This window comes from Cryptomeria japonica, chromosome 4, assembly GCF_030272615.1.
Source record: "Cryptomeria japonica chromosome 4, Sugi_1.0, whole genome shotgun sequence".
Lineage (NCBI taxonomy): Eukaryota > Viridiplantae > Streptophyta > Pinopsida > Cupressales > Cupressaceae > Cryptomeria > Cryptomeria japonica.
In genome coordinates this window covers 676592878-676605180 of record NC_081408.1, presented here as the reverse complement: position 1 = coordinate 676605180, position 12303 = coordinate 676592878, and positions in this window count along the sequence as shown.

The following is a 12303-nucleotide window of genomic DNA, read 5'->3' as shown; positions in this document are numbered from 1 at the left end:
CCTTAGTGAATATTATGACTCAATTGTGAGTCTTTATTTTTATTTTTCTAAGTTCTTAGTCCCTGTTGTATATGCACTACAAAATTGGTTGTATGTGTTGTTTAATCTAGTATATGCGCCACAATGAAAGGCAAACATGCTCCTATGTTAGGCCAATGAACCATCATGACCAGTAGATGTGTTTTTATTTTTTGAGAATGTGCTATTATGTTTTGTAGATGTGCTAATCTGATTGGTGGATGCACTAAATTTCTCTGTATATGGTTCTTTGATCATTTGTCAGTCTGTGATGCATTTTTTTGGATTTTGGGCTTATACCAGAGGCTTTTTGTGATTGTCTTGAGTTTCTAAAAGATGCTTATGGTTCAGTATCATTTATTTTATTGTTGATTAGTACCCCAACAAGATGGTTTTGCCTTGACATTGAGGATTGTGCACATATGTTGATTAGCTCCAACAAGAAGGAGAATGCCTTTCTATTGAGGTTGATTTTATGTGAGCTCTAGTGGGATGGTTGTGCCTCACTGTTAAGGATTGTATTTGCATATTATTGAGTAAGATGTTTTATGTCTTACTCTTGTTTATTGTTGTTCTTTTGATGGTTGAGGCTCTTGATTTTCACATTGACTTCATGGTCCTTGTTATGCTTCAATTTTGTATCAACATGATGTTGTTATTGGTGGAATATTTATGAGACTCCTTGTGATATTGTTATTATTTTGTTTCACCCTAAGGTCTTGGTCCATGGTTAGGGAGAGTCGTCTCTTGCATGTGTAGGACTGAGGTCATGAGCAATAAACTTCTAAGAGGTTCCTTGTAAGGATACTTGGGGTCTAGATCTATCATGGAACCACATGGAGAGTTTATGTTTAATTGCAAGTGATAACCTTAATAAATTAATTAGTGGGTTGGGTAATTAGGATTCACTTAATCAAGATAATGAATTTGAGTTTTATGCCTCAATGGCGGGTCTGAGGGATATGGTTTTGGGATCTATGGTTGGGTAGACCATTTGAGCGATAAACCAATCTCCCTTGTTTGGTTCCATCCATCCATCTAGTATATGCATCTATCCATCCAGGATAAGCATCCATCCATCTGGGATAAGCATTTATCCATACAAGTTAGGCATCTATCCATATGGGACAAGAGTTTCATCTATCCAACTTGGGATGGGCATCTACTCAAACGAGGTAGGAATCTATTCATAAAGAATAGGAAATGCTCTAGCCAGATACTAGAACTCATCGAGAGCATCTGGGATTTGAGTCACTCTCTAAAGACTACACTCCCCTACTAGGAGTACACCAAGGTTGCCATCCTTAGGAGTATATGAAAATAATTGTATAAATAAGCTTGAGCTCCATGTCAGAATTCAACCTAAAGCCTTAGGAAGTTGAACGAATCCATACGAGATTCCTTTAGAGTATGCATTGAAATAAATTTAATCTTCCATTTAGTATTATCTAGACCCTTTGATTGAAGGACTATGGAGCTTCAAAAATCTAACGACTCATCCTTAACCAAATCCTAATCCCCATCTCCAAACGCCTAAGTACTAGGGACAACTTCATCCCTGGACTGCCTACATACACAATGTGACACTAGATCAAAGAGTAAAATATATGTAGTTTTGGTTTCTATCTATGTTTAATGTAAACCATTTGGTGGACCTACACAACCCTTTCTAGGGTCAATGTCCTAGATAGTTTCTCTACATTTGCTATCCATGATGGTAGCACAATAGCAAAAAGGATTAAGGTGGCCTTCTACTTATGGCCTAAAATAACTAATTCATATTTCCTATGATTTACGTCACCCTTGATCCATTATCATTTGTATAAATTTTCATCAAGATAAATAATTCACAAAATATCACACACAATCAAACCCTACTGGGGTTTTCTAAAGTTCAACTGAACAAATGTTAGTTCATTTAAATTTTATCTTTTTAGGTTATGAATCCAAGGGGGATTACCAACCCCTTGGATTTTAATTTTCAAATGACCCTTATTTCTCCCCGACAATTTATAGGGATGATGCCACATATGTCGTTGTTGCAAATTTTTTAGGCATTAAGTGCAGTAGTTCAACACGACAACATTACCCATAATTATGACTCATAGGCACCATAGTTACAAGTAATGCTAAATTTTGGGTTTCATCTCCTCTTGTTTAGTTATCTAACTAAGAATTCAACTATAAATTCATGAAAACTTAACTAAAGCATTATACTAAAACAACTATAAAATGAAACTATTACATGTAAGGAATTATTGCTTGAAATTTTAAAACAAAGATTTTAATTTTACATAATTGAAAGGAAAATTTTCTTGAGAATGAAAATAAAAAAATCAACTACTTGAAAATTATTCTTTCTTGAAAGGGACTCTTAAATCTAACTTCTTGAAAGGTAACTTTGCGTGAAATATAAACAATTCTATTTGCTTGAAAGAAAAACTAACTAGTACTAAAAATGAGATTGTTTGAAATAAAATATTAAGTAATCACTTGAAAGGTGAATCTATATACTTGTAAAAAGACTACTTGTTAAGGTTTGTAAAGAATCTAATTACTTTTGGAATGCTACTTGCTTTGAGATAAAGTTTTGAAAATAAGACTAACACGAATTAAAAATGAGCTAATACTTAGTGTCTAAATATGGACATGCAAAACACTTTTAAATGGTAAGGGCTCAATACTTGCAAATAAAACTCATCTATTTCATTTCATAAAAATAATTTATAGTCAATCTACTTTTACTTGCTCTTGGACTAATGGAAAATTATTGTGCAAAATTATAAGGGATAAACTAACTAATTCTTCCACTTGAACTAACATCAACTTTATCTATAGATTATACAACTCAAGGAGGTCGTTGAGAGCACCTGGCTCAAGGCTACGCATGATATTACGATCTCCACCTCCCTCGACAGTTTTGGTTTGAAACCAAGAGCTCTGCAAGTTGAATTCCTTGGAGGTTTTAGATCATCAAGTGATGAGGTTGGTTCTCTGCATAAGTATTTGTCATCAAATAATGAAGACAAGGTGCCTTTGGCCATGCTGGAAGTGGAGGAGTTGACCAAGTGATCTGTTGTGGAACGACTCAGAGAGAGACCTGTCAGCAAGTTTCATAATCGACCTATAGAGGGCGCTTATTTGGGGCAAACAATTCAAGACAATTCCCTGGCATCATAGCAATGTAGGTTGGAACCCGTGAATCGACAACATGAAGAAGAGTTTAGAAGTGGTTTGGAATGACACATAATGCTTCATATTTTTCTAACAAATTTGATAGTGGTGATCATGGAAGGCGATAAGCCTACAATTGTTACATGTGCAGAGAAGAGGCACACTAATTTAAGATTTTCTCCTACATAGATACTTGTTGATTATGTACAATCTCAAGAAAATTGCCAAAGATAATGGTGTAGATTGTTTAAATATGGAGATCGTAAATTGTCTCATGTGCTAGGTTGTTATGAATCCCGAGAATACATTATTTCTGGTACAGAGGTTTATTGGGTGGAAGATGAATGAGGTGGACAGTGCATTGTAGGAGTGTGTGGTGGGGCGGGTGGAAGGTCTGAGCACGGTCACAACTTGGACGATAACGCCAGAAAAAAGTGCTCTACCAGTTTATGGAGACGTGATAAAGTTTGAGAATACAAATGATATGCAAAATTTTTTTTGATATCAGTGACAATGATGCCAGTACAATACGTGGATTTGTTTTGCAACACAGGACATAGAGAAATTTCAAAATGCTAGGATCATATGTGTTTTTGGCGATTCTGGTTCAATGATATTTGTCACATGCATTATTGATTCACAAAAGGACTGTGATGGTAACTTAGGAGATGGTCCAAAATTAATCAGAGAGTTGTTTCATGTTGCTGATGATCTTTCTCCTTCAATCGTCTTTGTTGATGAAATTGATGTAGATGAGTTCAATTCGAGATATGCATATGATCGTTTTTTAGATTTTTTATTAAGGGGGAGCACAAGAGTAGGAGACTGTGATGGAGCAATGATTTTTTGCACCTGTCAGAAGTTTTGTTCTTGAGTATAAATTAATGGGTGCATTTGTGTTGCGTAAAGTAAAAGGAGATGAGATTTTTGACTCTGATTTGACTTGGAGAAGACAAGTTCACAGTGTTCGTGAATAGAGTATGGCAAAGTTAAAATCTTCGATGGGCCTAGTTGCATTATGAGAATTGAAGTGGAAGCAGGGATGTCACTGTGCATGGCTGTGTCGGTTAGACTTCAAGGGAGAGATTGTTAGGAATGTGAAGCCCAATGGTCACATGACCATTCGCCTTCTCCAGACTCTTCGTTTCATACCTGAATATAAATGTATAAATAGATGTTTACAGCCATGTACTAAATATTGATTGATTAATAGATGATTCTCCCTGCTTTCAGTGGGTGTAGCCACTAATTGATGAACCACATTAAAACTTGTGTTATGCATTTATATTTGTTTACATCTTAGTTTAGTTTAGTTTAGTTTTTCTTTATTCTTTTTCTCGAGTCATTTTAAATTAACATCTAGTATTATTGAAGATTAATTAATTCAATTAATTTCTTTATAAACTTCACTATCATTACTGGCCGTATTCATGTGATTCAGTCTATGGTTATTTTAAATCCCTCGAAGTATTTGAAAGTAGATAAAAGAAACTGAAAAATTCCACAGCCATCCATGGAGGAATCGTATAAACTTTTCTTTTTTCTACTAAGCTCTTACTTAACCTACTGTTCTCCATTGTTCAGAGACTTTGGGTTGTAACATGGAATTAGAAGGCTCTAATTGTGAATTGAAATTAGAGGATCTGACTTGTATTGAGAAGGTTCATATTCTTGTGCTTCAGCAAAAGGATCTGATACAAATGAATAGTTTCCCAGAGTATAATTCAACTCAAAGTCGTTGCACAGTATGTTCACTCTCATGGTCTATTCAGGATCATTTTTTTACACTTTTTTGCTCATGTATTTTTCTGATTGTTTTAGCTGTTTAATGTTATTGGTTTTTATTTTCCCTTTCTGATAGACTATCTTGCTTATACTTTGGGGGTGTGTCTTTTTAGTTTGTTTATATTAAGAAAATATAATAACTGATTTGTTATTTTATTTCTTTTTAATTTCTAAAAAGGAAAAATACTATTTATTATTTTGAGTATGAAATTAATTTTTAAGAATTTTTTGGTAAGTTTGTTTTAAATTGAGGAATTTACTTGTAAATTTATTTGATAATACTTACTTTCTATTAATTTATATATATGATTAGTTGTTTTTCTTATCATTGTCAAGTAAGACATCAATTTGATGTATGAGACCTTCTTAATACATGTCACAAATAAATTACTTTCATAATGTTTACTCAATAAAAGGTACATATCATATCCTCTTTTTTTGAAATCAAAATTATATTTCTTCTATGATGTAAAACACCTTAATCATTAGATTCACTTAAGGCTGAACCAAATATGTTTGCAAGCCCTACATAAATAACATAATTAATTTCTCTTAATGCCATCATAAAAACTAAAAAAAAAATTGAATAAACTTCAATTACAAATTTTCATCTAAGTTGTTATCCCTTAGGCCTAAACTAGTTAGAACTTGAACCTAAGACTATCTATTTTCTAGTGGAGTGTTCTACCATTGATTTGTTGGCCTCTTTATGTTTAGTACACCATTGGTCTAGATGTGGCTTATTTCTAACACCTCTTCATAAACCACACTATAGGTTCTTGGCGCTTCTATCATATCCTAGCTTTGATGCCATGTTGAGTTGTTGTTCATGGACCAATTAGGATTAAAACTTAGGACCTTTCATTTATTTCTAGAATGCTCTAACATTGAGATACTAGCCTCTTTGTGGTTATTCCATCATTGGTCTAGGTGTGTCTTATTTTCAACACCCTCTTGTAGCCCATAATATAGTTGCATGGGATTCCTAGCCTAGTCTAACTCTTATACCATGTTGAGCTAGTCTTTATAGATTAGCTAGCACTTGGATCTAGAACCTTCTAATTTTTATTGGAGTACTCTATGATCGAGCCATTGGCCCCTTTGTAGTAATACATTCATTATTTGGATGTGGCTTATTTCCAACAAACCCCATCCCTTTTGACCATGTTACTTTCAAAAACTAGGAAAAATATAAATAAAATTACCATCTTTACCCCTAATACCAAGTGACATATTTTTCTTATTTTTTAGTATGAAATATATCACTATTTAATTAACAATATATGATAGTGCATATCTCTTTATGCTTCCAAAACTTTAATCGATGATTATAACACAAGTTTTCACTCTTTTTTATGCACTCACTAAGTTAAATCCTAAATCCAATTCACTATTATATAAGTTGTATCCTTCTATCCATAACATTCAAACAAATTAACTACCCTAGATTCGATCATAGATGTGAACTTGTCTCCTATTTAGAAAACTAAAATTAGCCACATCCCAAAGCCTACAATTATAACCATGACCATTACTTATTAACATGCATGCCAAATACTTCAACTTCAATGTCTACCTAGATTTTATTTAAAGGTAACACCCCATATAATTCTAACACATGAGCTAACTAGTGAAAGCGAATAACGCATTCACATATATGTTATTAACACTTGTGGATTCTAGCTATCAACTACTTTGTCTATATTATTGTCAACTCTTTTGTTATCTCTCTCTTTTATGATTATTAAATTAATTTTGGGGTTAACTACTAACATAGAAGTGAAACATTTTCCTCCATTTTTATAGTGTCCTAGTAGTGATTCTTAGCACCATTAAGATTTTTCATATACAAGTATGTGCTAGGTAGAAAATTTTACAAGTAATGAGGATTCATCTTTACTTTATATCACAAGGACAAAATTATGCCAAATAGGCTATATTGCATCAATAAAATTACATTGTACGATTTTATACTCTTAAATTTTATTTTTCTTAGGCTTTTGATCTTAGATCTAGTACTAGATTCTAGTTTTTATCTCTTTATTGCAACAACATAACAATCAAAATCAATATTCCATCAATTTGAAGTAAGTGCTAATTCAATTTGAATTCTATTTTTAACAATTATCTATTTATAAACTCAACTTAATTTACTTAGTCAAATTATCATACATATATACATGTGTGTGTGTGTGTGTGTGTGTGTGTGTGTGTGTGTGTGTGTGTGTGTGTGTGTGTGTGTGTGTGTGTGTGTGTGTGTGTGTGTGTGTGTGTGTGTGTGTGTCTATATATATATATATATATATAGTATGGTAGTATGGGTTATGAGAGGATGAGGTATTCCTAGCGGTAGACCTTAACATGTGTTAAAATTAAATAAAAAGGACAACTAAAACAACTGCAACTAAACCAAATTGTAATCTTCACCCTAAATAAATTATCACTAGGTCAAGAACGACTAGTTACGGGTGCACAAGAAAAAACAATTTATTACATTGTACTATTGATTAAGGCTTTGGTTTAAATGAGGTGAGATTCCAGTGTGGTTTCAAATTAATGCCTATCTAATTAGGGAACAAAGTCACAAAACACTAAGAATAAAACAACTTGGGATAGAAGAACAAGGAGCTATTTATTTGGATATAATTGATTATGAAATCTTGTAATAGAGCATACTTAGTAATCCATTACCTATAACGGCGTATAGTCATATATAAACTAAGAAATATTATTACAAGTCTTTCAAATATTTTAAAAATGTTGTTACAGTCATCTAACTCAAAATTACATCCATGTCAATAAATATGAAAAATAAAAACTCCTATCTATGAATAAGAAACTTTCTTAAATACTTACTTAATACGATAACAAAATCCACTTACAATATTAACCCTCCTCAAATTCTATACTTGTCGAATAGCAATTAACAAAATTGGATGTGGTGACTATGGTTGCCTTGCAACACACTGGAAATCTTTGGTGTCTGAAAAACCATCATCAAACCAACCTATGTTTTAAAAAATTCCTTATTAAAACATAAGGGCTAAACCCTAATATGTATTATTATAGAACCAACAAAATATATGGTTGGGATGAGTCCCACTCAAATGGACACCTTAGATCAATGAAGGACATTTATATTTATTTCTAATGGCCATACAAGTTAGTGCCATTAATGCTATTTGGTGGAGGAAGTGGATGATAAGTATACCAATAGGTCACGCCCATGTTTAGAATAATATCCCTATAATATATTGGACCTTTGAAGGATGACGTATTATAATTTTTAAACCCTTAGGCAAAGAAAAATGAAAATCATGAAGAATCGAGGAATCAACTACCCATCAGACCATCGCTTGTGAGATGATTGAGCAGTATAGCCTTGGAATAAATCACAAAATATGGTGATTGCTGGTGATCTAATACATGATTTATTTGGTGACCACAAAGGTATTTTAATATAGATTTGTAACATTTTTTTAAAAAAATTTACTTTAAATTTAACATAAAAATTGTTTAGCTAGTAGTTTATATATAAAAGAATATTGAATGTTTGAAAATAAAAATTTTATTGAATAGATTGGAATTACACTATCTTCCTACATAGTTGTTGCTAGAACTAGTTGTGAAATTGGATTTACTAAGGTACATTAGAGTATATTTTAATTGTTTATTTTGTAGAAGTTACTGTTAATGTTTATGTGTCCTTGAGTTTTCTAGAAAAGTCTATTTCTTTTTTGTTTCACTGATGATTTTAATTGTCATACCTCCATCTATACAAAAAAAAATGGCTGTTGTTGTTAATGTTGTTATCTCCTCATTGATGTCTTTAATATATGTATGAGTATTAAAATGTCAACATCAAACAAACCCTATTATAACCAAGTTCATTATCAAATATTGGGCCTCGATCCACCCTCAAAAACCATACCTATCAAGGAAGGAGGAGAGAACATCAACCATCAATACCTTAGGACATACATTTATCAAGCATCAAGGCATCAAGCATGCTAAACTGCTTGCCAATGAGAAGGGAAAAGAAGAGATACTCTAACATTTTAACCCTGATGATGATGTTAGTAAAGGATGACATCAAAATGACATAAGGACAAAAGAATGGGTTCAAGCAAAAAATGACACTACAAATTTGAGTCCCAATAGGTACAAAGAGAGTGAGAGATAGTAAAACCTTGGTGGTAATTCTTTTTACTGGTGATGAATCCCTCATCCCTTATGATTGATTTCCAAGAAGTATTAGGGTTAATTGAATACATATGACTTACAAGGTTGATGACAACTTAATCGTAATAGAGACAATACCAAGGTTCCTGTAACTCCCACCTTCCCTCAAGATCAATCCCCACCCTGGAGGCATTGTCAAGGACATTGTATTTGTGACAATCAAGATGTTCACTCTCAAACCTTTTTGCCTCTTGTAAGAAGAGATCATGCTAATAAGGTTATTCACAACATCTTAACTACCAATTTATTTTCCCACAACCTCTCAATGATAGGAATATAAGTTGACCAAATTTTGACAAATTCCCTAAGTTAGCTCTTGGTCTTTCTCCTATTCTTGTTTATAATGAAAAAAATCAAGATCATCATGCTAAAGGTGATAATATCGAATGGGACCATCTTATGGATATTTTTGACCTCGTTAATATATGGAACAAATGAATGATAGAATCCTCCTCTTCTTTCTCCACTTGTTCTTGCTACTCAATAGCTAATTTTTATTGTTTTAATATTTTTTAATTTTTTTTAATTTTGAGTACAACCTAAGTTGGCCTAGTGGTGGAGAACTTGTGCAATTGAAAGAGAGGTCACAAATTCAAATCTCACAAGGAAGTTGGGTATGTACACCTTATCAGCTTTGACCCATTATCCATATATATATATATATATATATAAAACCAAAATCAAATCGAACTCTCAAAATATGATTATCTCCACCTGCTATTTTTTTATAAATATATTTAACACTTTCTATCAATAATAATATAAACAAAATTCATTTAAAAAATCTTCCATTACACCTTTAATTGCTTATGAAATCAAACACTTGCATACTTGGGCTTATCTTTGTATATCCCTCCTTACAAGAAAAAGAAAAAGAAGTGTGTCTTGGTGTTTCATGTACAGGCCACAACACACTAGAAGACACGAAGGTCCTTCCCTATCCCCTTCTCTTCCACGGTCTTGATGCTCTTCTCCCAATAAAGATTTGAATGGATATGGGCCTCAAATTTATGCAGATCCGCTCCTACACAATATTCCCTCCCTCAATGCAAAAGATAAAAAATATGATATTCAGGCACGAGGAGAGCAGATCTCATTTTGAGTGGCCTCCTACTGTGTTTGTCCAGCAAATCCAGAAAAGAAAGACAAAGCCGTAGATCCTTTAGTGGAGGTTTGCAATGGCAGTAGCGTCAAAATCTTATAACTGCCACACCCTTTTTATATCAATTGGATAAATTATTTAACAAAATGGAAAAAAGATAGATATATAGTATGTATTGTTTCTGGATTTGATTGTGTGAATGTTTTTGCATCAATGTTTTGAATCACATTTGATGCATCATTTTTCTCCTTATGGTATCTATCTCATCTTGATGATGGATCACGGAATGTGATCTGAAACATTGATATAGAAACATTCCTACAATCAAATCCAGAAGAAACACGTACAGTTTCATAGATGGTAAAAATCTGATAACTTTAAAATAGATATACAATCAAACCACACATGATAAATTGGTATCTTACAAAATTTGAGCTTGTACAATTGTCCCCTGTTAAACCAACTGAGACGTACCTGTATAACTGCTATAAGCAGTAATTGTGCCAGCCTATCTGACTATCTCTACTTTCGAGGTTCAGAGATTGATGGTGATTTTGCAGATGGGTTGTACCATTTTGAGGATTGTAACTTTGACTGGTTACATGACTATATTTTGTATGATGAAAGATAGGAAAGAGATTATCGTAATTATGAGGCTTTGTATGAGGTCTCAGAAGGTGAACCCACCTTATTATGGAAGCTAGAGCATTCTTGTGCCACCTAGAACAATATATTATTTGTCTACACTGGACATGCGGTGTATGTTATATCAATTTTGAGCTTTTCACCCTGTAATTTTGTTCAGCATAAAGAGTAAGGTGTGAAAACCTGCATCTTCAACCTGTGCTTTGTACCAAATTTCTCATTATCAATTAGAACTTACCAGTCTTGACACGAGTTCTATTTTTTACCTTTGAAAAAACAAAAAGAATTCAGAGTACAAAAGTAAATTATCTAGTTGTATTAGTTTTTTACAATCTATGAAGTACTGTTTGATTGCTTTTTATTTCGATGAAATAAATGCATAATCCGATATTTCAGATGACATTCGACGATTGACCGTGAACCATAAAAAGGAAAGTGGTAATTATATCTTTATTGAGGAATACTTAGAAATTTACAATCAAATGGATTCAATGGACTCAATATTTAATTTATTTGCTCTTTTCACTTCTAACTTGATAATAAAGTAATGTTGTCAATTCATGAGAAGTGGTGCCAATGGGATGTAGTTAATCCGGCTTCAAAACAACTGATTAATATACATCATACATTTTAGAAATCTGCGGGTTATGCAAAACTAGAAGTTTTTGTCTTAGTTCTTCATAACTCATATGGGTTATGTAGACGTATAAAAATGATCATATTCCTGAATGAATATTTAATGTTCATTTTATTCTCATTCCTCTATTTAGTTAAATCTAATTTAATTAAATCATCCACATTCTTCTATTTAATTAAATAAATTACTCAATTTATTTATTTAAATTCACTTAAGTCTTTTATGTCATTTAATTAAATAAATCATTTTATTTAATCGCTTCTCTCTACTTTTTAATTAAATTTACATTTAATTAAATAGTTCACTCCAATTAAATAAATCTAATTTATTTAAATCCCCAACTTGCAACCAAATTGAAATAAAGCAATTTATTTTAATTTATCCCTCACCCACTTGCATTTTCCTACATCTCCCACTTGCATCCTAACCCTCTTCCTAAATTCTTTTAGAATCCATCTAATCCTAATCAATTAACCCAAACCCATCAATTATCCCCTTTCCCTAAATTTGAGGAGGTCACTTCTCAAATTTAGAGTAAAGTCTTCAAAGAGCATTAAAGCCTTTATGCCTTCAACAAGCTAACTTGTTGAATACCCCCAAATTTGGAAGGACTCTTACAAATTTGTCCCCAAAGTCTTCAAACCATTAATGGTTAACTAACCCTTAGTGGCATGGTTAGAGACTTTTTGCCTAGCTTAAC